Here is an 11478-nt window from a genome sequence, read left to right as displayed (position 1 = left end):
GTACCTGAGAGGTTCCTGGAGTTAGAGGTATCTTTTCTTGGTACACTGTGCTCATTTTTCAGTAATCCGGTTTTAATTTCATGGTTTCATTAGGAGAAAACGGCAGTGCAGATGATGTTTAAGCGAGCTAAACCTAAAACGGGGCGTGTAGACAGGTGCACACCCGCGTCCTGGAGCTGCCGTGTGCGGGGGAGCTGAGCACCGCCATTCTGCTTCCCCAAGACAACACCCATCGCGCCGGGGTGAGCCCTTGTCTGAGTGGCTGTGGATTCCAGCCCAAGCTCATTTGTTTAAGTCCGTCCACCAGAAAGCTTTTGAGGAGTTTCCAGTTTAGGATTATTACAAGTAGAGCTGGATGGACACCACTGCCTGTCTTTGGTGAGCATGTGTTTGCATTTCTGTTGAGTATCTGGGAGTGGACTTTGTTGGTAAGGCCAAATTTTGATGAAGCTAACAAGAGAGAGTCGCAAAAAAATAATTCTTCATCCTGAAGAAAAGGACTAGTTAAAAGCCCAATAATGACTGAATATGAGTCATGGAAGAGAGGGTAGGGGTTGACCGAGTGATTGTTTCCCAAACATTAATGTGCATACGGATTGCTATGAGCTGAAAATTGTGTTACCCTGAAATTCCTACGTTGAAGTCCTAACTCCCAGCACCTCAGAATGTGACTGTATTTGGAGACAGGGTCTTTACAGAGGTGCTTAAGTTAAGGTGAGGCCTTTAGGGTGGGCCCTAATCCAGCCTGACAGGTGTCTTTCTAAGGGGAAATTTGGACACAGATACAGAGGGAAGGCCATGCGAAGACACAGCAAGAAGGCAGCCACCTACGTGCCATGGAGGGAGGCCTGGAACAGATTCTTCTTCACAGCCCTCAGAAGGAGCCAACCCTGCCCACACCTTGAGCCTCTCAGCCTCAAAAAGCAGCTGGCACAACGAGGGGCTGGGGTCATGAACGGCGGCACTGACTCCCTGAAGCCGTTCCTGCCACTGAAACCCGGACAGAGGTCACCGTCTGGCTCAGTTCTGTCTGTCACTTTGCTGCGAGTGGCGGGGCTGCGCACACCAGCACCGCGGCCACACGCCGGGGTTGCAGAAGGGCTCGGGCCCTAGGACTTAGCACGCCTGGGCTCTGTATCCCGGCCCGGGACGAGCACTAACCAGCGGTGGGGGCTGGAGCAAATACGTCGGTGCTAACGGGATCCCTCCTGGACGTAAGTCAAGAGGCGCGGAACGCAGAGCCCGGGACCTTCGGAGCCTGTGTGTCGCTCTGCCTTCGCTTCCCGCGAGCCGAAGGGACCAGGGTTCCAGGGTTCCTCTTCCCAAATCCCCCCGTGTGTCTCCGTTGCGCGAGCTTCTTCCTGCTTTCTTCCCGCGGTCACTTTCAGGACGCTTTCCCTTCAGAACTCGTTCTTGAAGTCGCCCAGGGGCACGGCGGGCTTCCGGGGAAGAGCTCGCGCAGGCGCAGAGCCCCGTCTGCGCCCCTCCCCCCGCGGCCCGGGGTCTTCCTCGGCCCCGCCCCTTGTGCCGGCGCAGGAACTCGGATCGCCGGTGTTTAAAAAGCTGCGGGTGGCCAGACCCGAGCGAGAGCCCGCGGCGCGCAGTCGGGGGTCGCGTCCTGCGCCTCGGGGCGGCATCCAGGCTCGGAGCGCGGCGACGGAGGCGAACGGAGGCGGCAGGTGCGGTGTCCCTGCGCAGGGCGGGGACGGGGACGGGGACGGGAGTGGCGGGCGCGAGGACCCGCAGGCTGCCGCCGAGGGGTGGACCGAGGACGGAGCGTGAGCTCGGCCCGGGCGGCGGGCGCAGCGGCGCTGTCTCGGGGCAGAAATGGCCTCTGTCGCGCGGCGGCTGGGCGGCGGCGCAGCCGGGCTGTGCCTCGGGCTGGCCCCGGAGCGGGGCGGCGCGGTCCCCGCGAGCCGCGGGCGCTGTCCCTGCCCGCCGCCCTCTCCCGGCCTCGGTCCTCGCCCTGCAGCCCCGTCCCCACCTGCCGCCCGTTTTCGCACCGCTGCTCTCTCCCCAGGGATCCGCGGGAGGACGTCCGTCCTGCCTCTTCCTGTCCTTTAGAGTCACCCGTCTCCTGTTCCAAACCGGAGCGCTCCTTACCCCTCCTCTCGCTCTCGGTAGCGGCCGGACCGCGGGAGCCCTGCGAGCTCCCGAGCAGCCCTGCGGGGCCCAGAAAGGGCGGCGCCACACACAGCCCTCGCCGCAGCGCCCAGGCTGGCGGGGACCACACGCGCAGGGACAAGGGTCGCGCTGGGGACGTGTCGTGTGGGCGGGGCCGGGCTGCGATTGCTAGTGGAGCTGCGAAGGGCAGAGGGATTAGCCCGGTGACGGGCGTGCGCCTTCTCAGTGGGGTAAGCAGCGTTTGCGAAGGTCCGAGGAGACCTAGAAAGGGGTTCGGGATGGCCAGAGGCGGAGGCTGTGAGGGGGAGCGAGGCCTGGGCAGGGGCGGGCGCCTTGGCGAAGCCATTTCGATAAGGCGGCTTTGAGCCCATCGTTAGGGACAGGGGAGGTTCAAGGGGAGCGGTAAAAGGATCAAGACACCGCTCTCCTCTCAGGATGCCATGTGTCCGTCTGTCTGTCTGTCTCTCTCTCACTGTCTGGGGTGGGGTGGGGGGAGCCGGTTCTGTGTATTGTCCCAAGGCTTCTCCGGTGGTTTGGTTTGCATTTCCGTGGGCACGGGCTGATTACGGTGGGGGGTGGCTGCAAGGGGAGCCTGCATGGTCCAGACTGGGCACAGGACCAGCACTGCACACGTTGGAGAGAGACTCGGGGGCAGGAGGCCCTGGTGATGGGTGTGGGGGGACGAGGGAGAGATGGGAAGGAGCCAGGGAGGTCTCCCAGGGTCTCGGGGGAGCAGCTGGGCGAGTGAGGGTCTCATTACCAAGGACACTGGGAACTGTGGTCTGGGGTGGTGGCAGGTGTGCGCTGGGTTTCAGGTATGTGGCCAACACACCTGCCCACTCGCATTCACACTTTGGCCTCCACTGGCTTCACAGCTCCTGCCTCCTTGTTCTTGCTGGTTTTACTGCCTCACCTTTGGCTGTTCTTTCTTGCCTTTCTGTTCTGGCATTTTGCAGGGATGAGTCCTTTCCTCTCAAGCGCAGTCTACTCTCGTGGCTTTTGGTGGGACTAATGAGTTAAGCTTCCAAACCCACATTTCTGAGTTAGCTAGAACATTGAAGACAAAACAGAACGAAGCAAAAAAAAAAAAACCCACACAGCTGTCTCAGCCCAACTTCCAATGTTTGAAGGTCAGATGATGTCCAGAGGATAGTGATGGTGCCGGAACTCTTTCTGTCTTTCCCATTAGAATGTAAGCTCCTCGAATGCAGTGTAGAGAGTTTTGTCTTTGATTCACAACTGGGTCTTCTGTGCCTAGAACAGGTACTCAGTAGATGTTTATTGAAGGAATGAATTCCTCTTTGTATCACTTGTATCTACCACCAGATACTCTTATCTAGTACCCGCTTGGCATACAGTAGACAGAAAGGTTTGTTGAATGAACAGGTATCCCTTTAATCTCTTTTCATATGTATAGATCTTTTTAACAATAATTAATAGACTTTATGTTTTGGTACTGTTTTAGTTTTACAGCCAAATTGAGGGGAAAGAACATATCCCCTCCCACACTCACCCTGTCCCCTAGAGTCTCCGCTACCATCAACGTTTTGTATCAGTGTGGTAAATTTGTTACAACTGATGAACTAGCTTAGATATATCATTGTCAACCAAAGCCCAGAGTTTGTCAGGTTTCACTCTTCGTGTTGTACATTCTATATACCTCTGACAAATGTATCATGACATGTATCCACCATTGTAGTATCAGACTATACAGGCCCTAAAAGTCTCCTGTGGTCCACGTATTCATCCCTCCCTCCCTGTAACCCCATGGCAACTACTGATCTTTTTTTACTGTCTCCATAGTTTTGCCTTTGCCAGAATGTCATATAGGTGGAATCATACATTATGTCGTCTTCTCAGATTGGCTTTTTTCACTTAGAAATATACTGTTAAGAGTCCTCCATGTCTTTTTGTGGCTTGATAGCTCATTTTTTTAGTGCTGAATAATATTCTGTTGTATGGATATACCATAGCTTTTGTATCCATTCACCTAGTAAAGAACATCTTGGTTGCCTTCAAGTTTTGGAAATTATGAATAAAGCTGCTGTAAACATTTGTGTACACGTGTTTGAATGGACACGAATGGACACAAGTTTTCAACTCATTTCAGTGTGCAATTGCTGAATCCTGTGGTAAGACTAGCTTTGCAAGAAACTGCAAAACTGTTTTCCAAAGTGGCTGTAACATTTTGTATTCCCACTAGGAAAGCGTGAGAGTTCCTATTGCTGCACATCCTCATCAGCATTTGGTGTTGTCAGTGTTTTGGATTTCAGTCATTCTAGTAAGTGTGTAATACTATCTCACTAGTTTTTTTTAATTTGCAATTCCCTAGCGACCTATGATGTTGAGCATCTTTTCATATGCATATATGTATGGTGAGGTGGCTGTTCAGATCTTTTGCCCACTTTTAATCAGGTTGTGCATTTTCTTATTGTTACATTTTAAGAGTTCTTTGTATATTTTGGGCAACAGTGCTATATCAGGTATGTTTTTTGCAAATATTTTCTCCCAGTCTGTGGCTTATCTTCTCATTCTCTTGACATATGTATCTTTTTACAATATGCGATCATGTGTACATTTTGTAACCTGCTTTTTAATATAACACAGTATTTTCAATTTTGCTTTAAACTTCACATTTTAAAGGGCTGCTAAATAATCATCACATTTCTTCCTCTGTAACCCCACTCTACAGATGAAGGGAGATGAATGGTAATTTGCGTATGCTAACCCGCAGAGCTCCTGGACACTCCGAGGTAGTGTCCCCACTGTAACCCAACCAGTGTTTTCCGCTAGGTCAAGCGGCCTCCCCTTCGCGAGCAGAGGTTTCTTTCTTCTTTTCTTTAGGCCTACCGATTCGCTGGAAACAAAGTAAAAGCGCGCCCCGTTAGCTGGCGCGGGGATTTAAAACGTGGGAACAAGGCCTGGCTGGCGGCGGGGCGGGCACTCTGACAGTCCTCCTTCTCGGCGGGAGGAGGCAGGGCGCGCAGTCCACGCCCTCCCGCCGAGCGCACTCAACGCGGACGCGCGGCCACCGACCGGCCTCCCAGAGGGCGGCTGTCCCGGCGGCCCCCAGGTCAGGACGCCCGAGCACGGCTGTCCGGGCGAGACCGAGGGAGCACGGCTGTCCGGGCGAGACCGAGGGAGCGCGGCTGGACGGCGGGGCCACGGAGCCGGGCGCGGTGAGCGGGCGGGCGCGGGGCGGCCACTCCCGAGCCCACCGAGCCCAGGCCCTGGCGACCCCCTCGTCCGGGCTTGGGCGCCCTGCCCCAGCCCGCCCGGCGAGGCTGCCGCGGCGTCGGAGTAACCACTGTCTCTCCCAGCGCCGCTCCTTCGCTCCCCCGGGCCTCGGCAAATGTGCCGCGGAAACGAAAGTAACTCTCGGATGCGTCTACGCGGAGGCCGCGGCCGCCGCCAAGCTCGCGGGCAGCAGGCTTCCGGGTAGCGGCCGGGCTTTCTGACACCAGGGTGGGCGGGGGGCGGGGCCTGCGCCGAGAGGGGCGGGGCGCGGGCGTTCCCGGAAGTCCGGCTGCGGGTTGTCAGCTGCGGCGCGAGCCGTGACGCTCCTCTGTCGCCCGAGGTCTGGGCGCAAGTCGGGAGGGCGAAGACCTGCCCTCGGGCCACGACTGGGGTGTGGCGGTGGAATAGTCGCTTCGGTGTGAACAGCGTTATTGTCTTCGTAGGGACGATGGGTTGTTATTGTAGTAACATTAAGAAAAAGTAGTGCGTGCTCTTGCTTAGCAGAGTTCTGTCCCTGCATGGGGCTTCTCATGAACCCTTGGAAAGGGCCTTTTAGTGTTGCACTTGGGGCCGCAGCTGGTTGGAAGCCCATCAAGAGCATTCCTGTGCAATCTTAGACGTCAGCTGGCAAATGGGAAAGGAGCGGTCAACAGCAGCTGAAGGGATGAATGTCAGAACCCTAGGAAGCTGCTTTGGTCGTCAGTGGCATTTGCTTTCATGAAGTCCTACAGACTCTCTCTTCAGTGCTCTGAAGAGGTTAGGCTGCGTCCTCCTCTCCTAAGCACCCGACAAAGCCTCGGAAGGATGGGTGGGGGAAGGAGGTCTGGGGTCGTTTGGCTGTTCGGAGCTCTTGTTTGTCTTGGGCAAAGCGTGAGGCTGTTCTAATCAAGGAATTTTGAAGTCCTCATGTCTTTAGGCCACTGTTAGTTCTTCCCTTGTTTACACTTGAAGAAACCAAGGCAGGGAGCGCACTTTGAAATGCAGTGACTTAGTACTCATCCGCATTTTGTGACTGCCAGGAAGGTGCACTAAGGAGGAAATTGTGATCAACTAGATTTGTGGATTACTGCAGCTCTTCCATACACCAAAGTGAAGACAAGGCTTGTTTAAAATGAAATTTGGAGTGTACCATCATTGTTTTTACTGATAAAACAGCAAAAATGATTAATTTTAATTTTCGTCTATGTGCATTATATTTTGCCCCAGAAATATGTTGTGCTTTCAGGATTGTGAATCTGAATGAGTATTAAGAAAAATTCCTAAAATAGCAACTTCCAAACTGGGCAAGCTACTATGTAGTGTTTGTTAATCCATAACATTTTCCATAATATGATCAGGAATTTGAAAAAAATATATAATTTCCCATGCTTTGGTTGGATATTATATTTTGGCAAAAATGGTTGACCGTATTAATCTGTACAATGTTGATTTTGAATCATATATTTCCTGTGTTTTTGAAATTCTGTACATTCCCTTGTTTCTGACTATAGTATACTAATTTAATATATGTGAGTAAGGCTGTAAGATTGGGTCTTTGCATCTGGATTTTTCTAAAGACAAAAAATGTTTGCTATCTAGAGAAACAGCATGTGTTAGTGAATTGAGAGTGAAAGTTTGAGCGTCAGGACAAAAGTTTGATTCCAGAATCTACCACATTAGGTGAATCATTTAGCTCCAAATCTCAGTTTCTTCATTTGTAAGTTGAAATCATGATAAAATTTACTTCATGGGTCATAATGTGCTCATGTACGTCATAATGCTTGTTTAAACTCTTTCAGTCTGTCTCTTGATGATCATTTGGCCCTTCTTTGCTCAGAGCTCTGGTTTATCTGGGCAAAGCACCAGGCTGCTATAATCGCTTAGATACCTGAGTAAAATCAGAGTTCTATTAGCAGGGAAGAAGGGGGCAATGGCAAGTAGGCAACCAACATTTTCTATCATACTCTCGTTATGCATGATTATCATGGAGAAATGGGGACAAATTAGTTAGAATATTGATATATAGATTTACCCTGCCTTAGAAGGCAATATGTGAAATTTCTTGGAATTTCCCATAATTTCAATAGAAAAAAATCACTTCCCTGAGTTCCTGAATTAATATCCATTTATTCAAAAACATTAACAAATTCCATTAAAATGTACACAATTACATTATTAGTTGAAATTAGTATGCCTTCATTAATTACTCTGTAACGTGGCTATGTAACATGGCTATATAACCTGCCTAAATTCAGTGTTTTTGTGGCTCGTGGGTATCCTTCACTAAACTACTTACAAGGCCTTCCTAAGATACCCAGTGCTTATAAGGTTGAATTGTCCATGAGGTTAAAAGGGGTGGGGGAGGATAGTAAAAACAAAAGAAATCATTGGAAACTGTGCAAATGATGCATATAATTAAGATCTGCCTAAACTAGCATGGCAAGACTACAAGGAGAACTGACTTGGGTCAGGAGCTGAGCTCATAAAGTCTGGCGGACCTCCCCCGCCCCCCGGAGGCCTCCTTCCCCTGAGCTCCAGCGCATACAGGTGGCACTGCAAGTCCTGCTTGGTCTTGACAAATTTGAGGAGACGTGGCCTGGACTGAAACAGAGATACCAGATAGAATTTCTCATAGTCTTCATCCCATTTGGGCAAAAGATTTCAGAGCATGTTGTAGTTCCTGTTTCCTTACTGTTTGTGAGCATTTTTAAATGTTATTAAGCATTCTTATACAGCATCATTTTTGAGAACTCCTAGACATGTTTCAGAGTATGGATGGGCCATAACTTAACGTCTCCTTTGTACATGTTAATTATTTTATGTGCTTTTGCTGTTCTATGTAATGTTACCAGGAGGATCCTTGTACATAATCTCTATCAGCATGTCTGATTTATTAAATAATTCCTTAGAGTAAAGAACTGCTGAGTCAAGGAATTATTCCTTTCAAAGAATATAATTTTTATTATAGACTTAATTTGTGTTTATTGTAGAAAATTTGGAAAATGTAGTAAAAATGTAAAAAAGAGTACAAATTACCATCCAGATATAATTCTTGTCAACATTTTGGTGTCTTTCCCTATATCTTTTTTCCTATACATTTATCTGTATCTACTTACATATATATACACACACACAGATATATATACAAATATAAATATGTATTATTTTTACAGATTTATTCCTTGAAAACAGTTTCGAAAGGCTATATAATATTTTGTCTTATTAATACGCTACAATTCATTTAACTATATTCTTTAAAATATTTTAGATAGTTTAATGTAGTTCTTTTTGAAAAATACTTATCCATTTAATGATCAGCTGCCATGTCGCGTTCCGAGGCACTGGAGACAGTGCACGGGACAGCTTCCTGCCTTCTGTGCGCTTCACGGGAAAAAATTCTCAAATTTACAGCTGTCTTAGCCGTTTCAGGAGAAAAGTACATGGTGCTGTAAAAACGTGTAACGGGAAAACTTAGGATGGCTTCCCTCAGGAAATGCCAGTTTGCTGAGACCTGAGGAATGAGCAACATCCAGTCCCGTGAGAGGGCGGCGGCGGGAGGCAGGACAGATTACCACATGTGGCGGGGAAGTTGCGCATGCTCCTGGGATCTGCAGCAAGCGGAAAAGGAGGCGTAAAATCAATGTTCTGTCTTTTATGCCTCTGTCCGCCCCCACCCCGATCTCATCTTCACGAGGATTGGCCGGTAGAGACCTGCTGAGCAGAGTGATGCCGGCTGCACGTCGGCGTCCTGGGAGTCTGGGTGGGCGGCGAGGCCAGAGCCAGAGCCATAAAGCAGGCAACACGGACATTTTCACGTATATTCCTTTTTCTCATACAGTCTTTAGCAGTTTTGTGAGGGTTCATTATTCTTTCATTTTGCAGATGAGGAAGTTGAGTCTTAAGTAAGTTCCCTGAGGTCACAGGGCTAATGAGTCACAGAGCTAGAGTTCACGTGCGTGGAAGGCTCCTGGTGTCCTTATGGGCTCCCGCTGTCTCACCTGCAGCCCCTGCCTCACCCTGGGCTCCTCAGTGTCCACGCCTTTATCCAGGCAGCCTCCCTCAGCCCAAGCCGCGCCCCTGTCTCCGTTGCCCTTCTTCCTCAAGGGCCCTTCCTCCTGCTGGGCAATGTCTTCCAGCTGTGGGAAAGGTCCCCTAGAAGCTGCTGTGTGGGCCTCGTTTGCGAGGCAGGTGCAGCCCGAAGCCTTTGGACACTGTGTAGGAGGCTGGTCACCTGAGCCACCTGCAGCAGGCTGCTGGCCAAGACTCTTTTCAGACCCTCCTCCTCAAGGTACTTTTTATTCTTTAACTCCCTGCCCTCCAACATTTTATCATGCAAAACATCAAAGTGCAAAGTCGAAAAAGGTTTTACAGTGAACTCCCTGATACCCCTTGTCGGTATCATCTCACGCTCTTGCTTTGTCACATAGCTGCCCCTCTCTGTTTCCTCTTGCTGTCCATCAGTCTGTCTGATTTGCTGATGCATGTCCAAGTAAATTGCAGATATCAGTGCACATGCGCCTACATAATTCGGCATGCTTACCGTTAACTGGGATTCCATGTGTTCATAGGTTTTCCTTTTGGTGTAAAATTTACCTGCAATTCTCAAGACTACATTTGCTGAGTATTGGCAAATGCATATGCCTGTGCAACTCTAGCCCTCACCGATGCCGTAGAACATCACCAGCACCCCAGAAAGTTCCCTCATGCCCCATCTCAGGCCTTACCCTGCCCATGGGCAACCAGTGTTCTTTTTCCAACACAGATTAGTTTTGACTGTTCTGGAACTTCATATAAATGGAATTATATAGTATATATCCTTTGTATAAGACTTCTTTCACTCAGCGTCATGTTTTTTGCATTTCATTCACGCTATTTTGTGTATTAATAGTTCATTTTTATTGCTAGTAGTATCCTTTTGTGTTAATATACCACAGGGTTTTTTTTTTTTTTACTCATTCTCTTATTGATGGACAGCCATTTCCAGTTTGGTACTTTTATGAATAAAGCTACTGTGAACATTGTACAGGTCTTTTTGGACACACGTTTTCATTTCTCTTGGAATTGGAATTGCTGAGTCATACTTACAAAGTACGTTTAGTTTTATAAGCAAAATATATGCATTATGAAATGTAAAATATGTAGGTGCTATTTTGATGGCTTCAAAATTTCAATGAGTATTTCATGCCCTATCAAATGGTATTTTTCACTGCCTGTATTGAGATGCAGGTATTTCTGGAATATAAAACATCCATAACCCCTCTTCTACCCCCGTCTCAAAACACAGACATACACACTTATGTGTGCGTGCACATGCACACGCGCACACACACGCACCCACCAGTGTGTATGTCCTGTTGGTATGCGTGGAGTTTCTGTTTTGCCACAAAGCTCTTTACCAGTCCTTTTTCTAAAATGGTTGTACCATTTTATACTCCTACCAATAATGTATGAGAATATGAGAATTCTGGTTGCTTCTCACCTTTGCCAGTATTTGCTGGTGTTAGTCTTAATTTTGGATATCCTGGCCAGTGTGTGGTGGTATCTCATTGTGATTCCCCATGGATTTTTATCCTTCATTTCAGTTTGGGGAAAATGAATGAATATGAATAAATGGAAGAGAAGAAGGGAAGAAGGGTGAACCAAATAGTTCTGTTTTGAGATTTGACATTGCATGCTTCATAGCACTGTCAAGAACTGACAAGTCCTCCAAATTTTCATCCTTTTTCACATCTTCCTATTCCTTTTAGAGAGTGCATTGTCCTTTTTATATTCCTCACATTCCTTTTTTTGTTCATAATTACTTTAGACTTATTTATTTCCTAATGCTGTTCAGTAGTTCGTTTACTTGAAGTTCTTTGGTGCTGAGTGCTGCTATTTGTTGCACCTGCAGGATCTGGCTGACGGCAAACTTTTTCTGTTGTGTTTTATAATTTTGGAAAGAGGGCTCGTGTTAAAGTAAGTTTTGTCTGGGGGAATCCTGTCTGGCTTGGTGTTGTGTTTGCTTTAACCTTGTAACCTCAGCATGTCATCAGCCTGTGAACACTTCCTGTATAAAGTTCTTAGTTGGGGGAATCCTGGCCTTCTCTCATTAGCTTCAATTCAAAGCCCAAATCTGTTTGAAGACAGGCCCAAGGTTAT

The 11478-nt window shown here is 48.6% G+C and overlaps 1 protein-coding gene across 1 annotated transcript in view; it reads left to right on the top strand.

The window, feature by feature from the left end:
- Nucleotides 1-891: 891 nt before the first annotated feature.
- RIPK1 (receptor (TNFRSF)-interacting serine-threonine kinase 1) overlaps nucleotides 892-11478 on the top strand; it is a 36163-nt gene continuing 25576 nt past the window's right edge. The window contains exon 1 of the mRNA XM_012651367.1: nucleotides 892-1679. The gene's annotated coding sequence lies outside the window, so the exon portion shown is untranslated. The remainder of the gene's footprint in view (nucleotides 1680-11478) is intronic.

The sequence above is a fragment of the Propithecus coquereli genome, unplaced genomic scaffold (assembly GCF_000956105.1).
Source record: "Propithecus coquereli isolate 6110/MARCELLA unplaced genomic scaffold, Pcoq_1.0 Scaffold354, whole genome shotgun sequence".
NCBI lineage: Eukaryota > Metazoa > Chordata > Mammalia > Primates > Indriidae > Propithecus > Propithecus coquereli.
The sequence above is the reverse complement of the archived record's forward strand: the minus strand, read 5'-3'. Positions and strand labels throughout refer to the sequence as shown.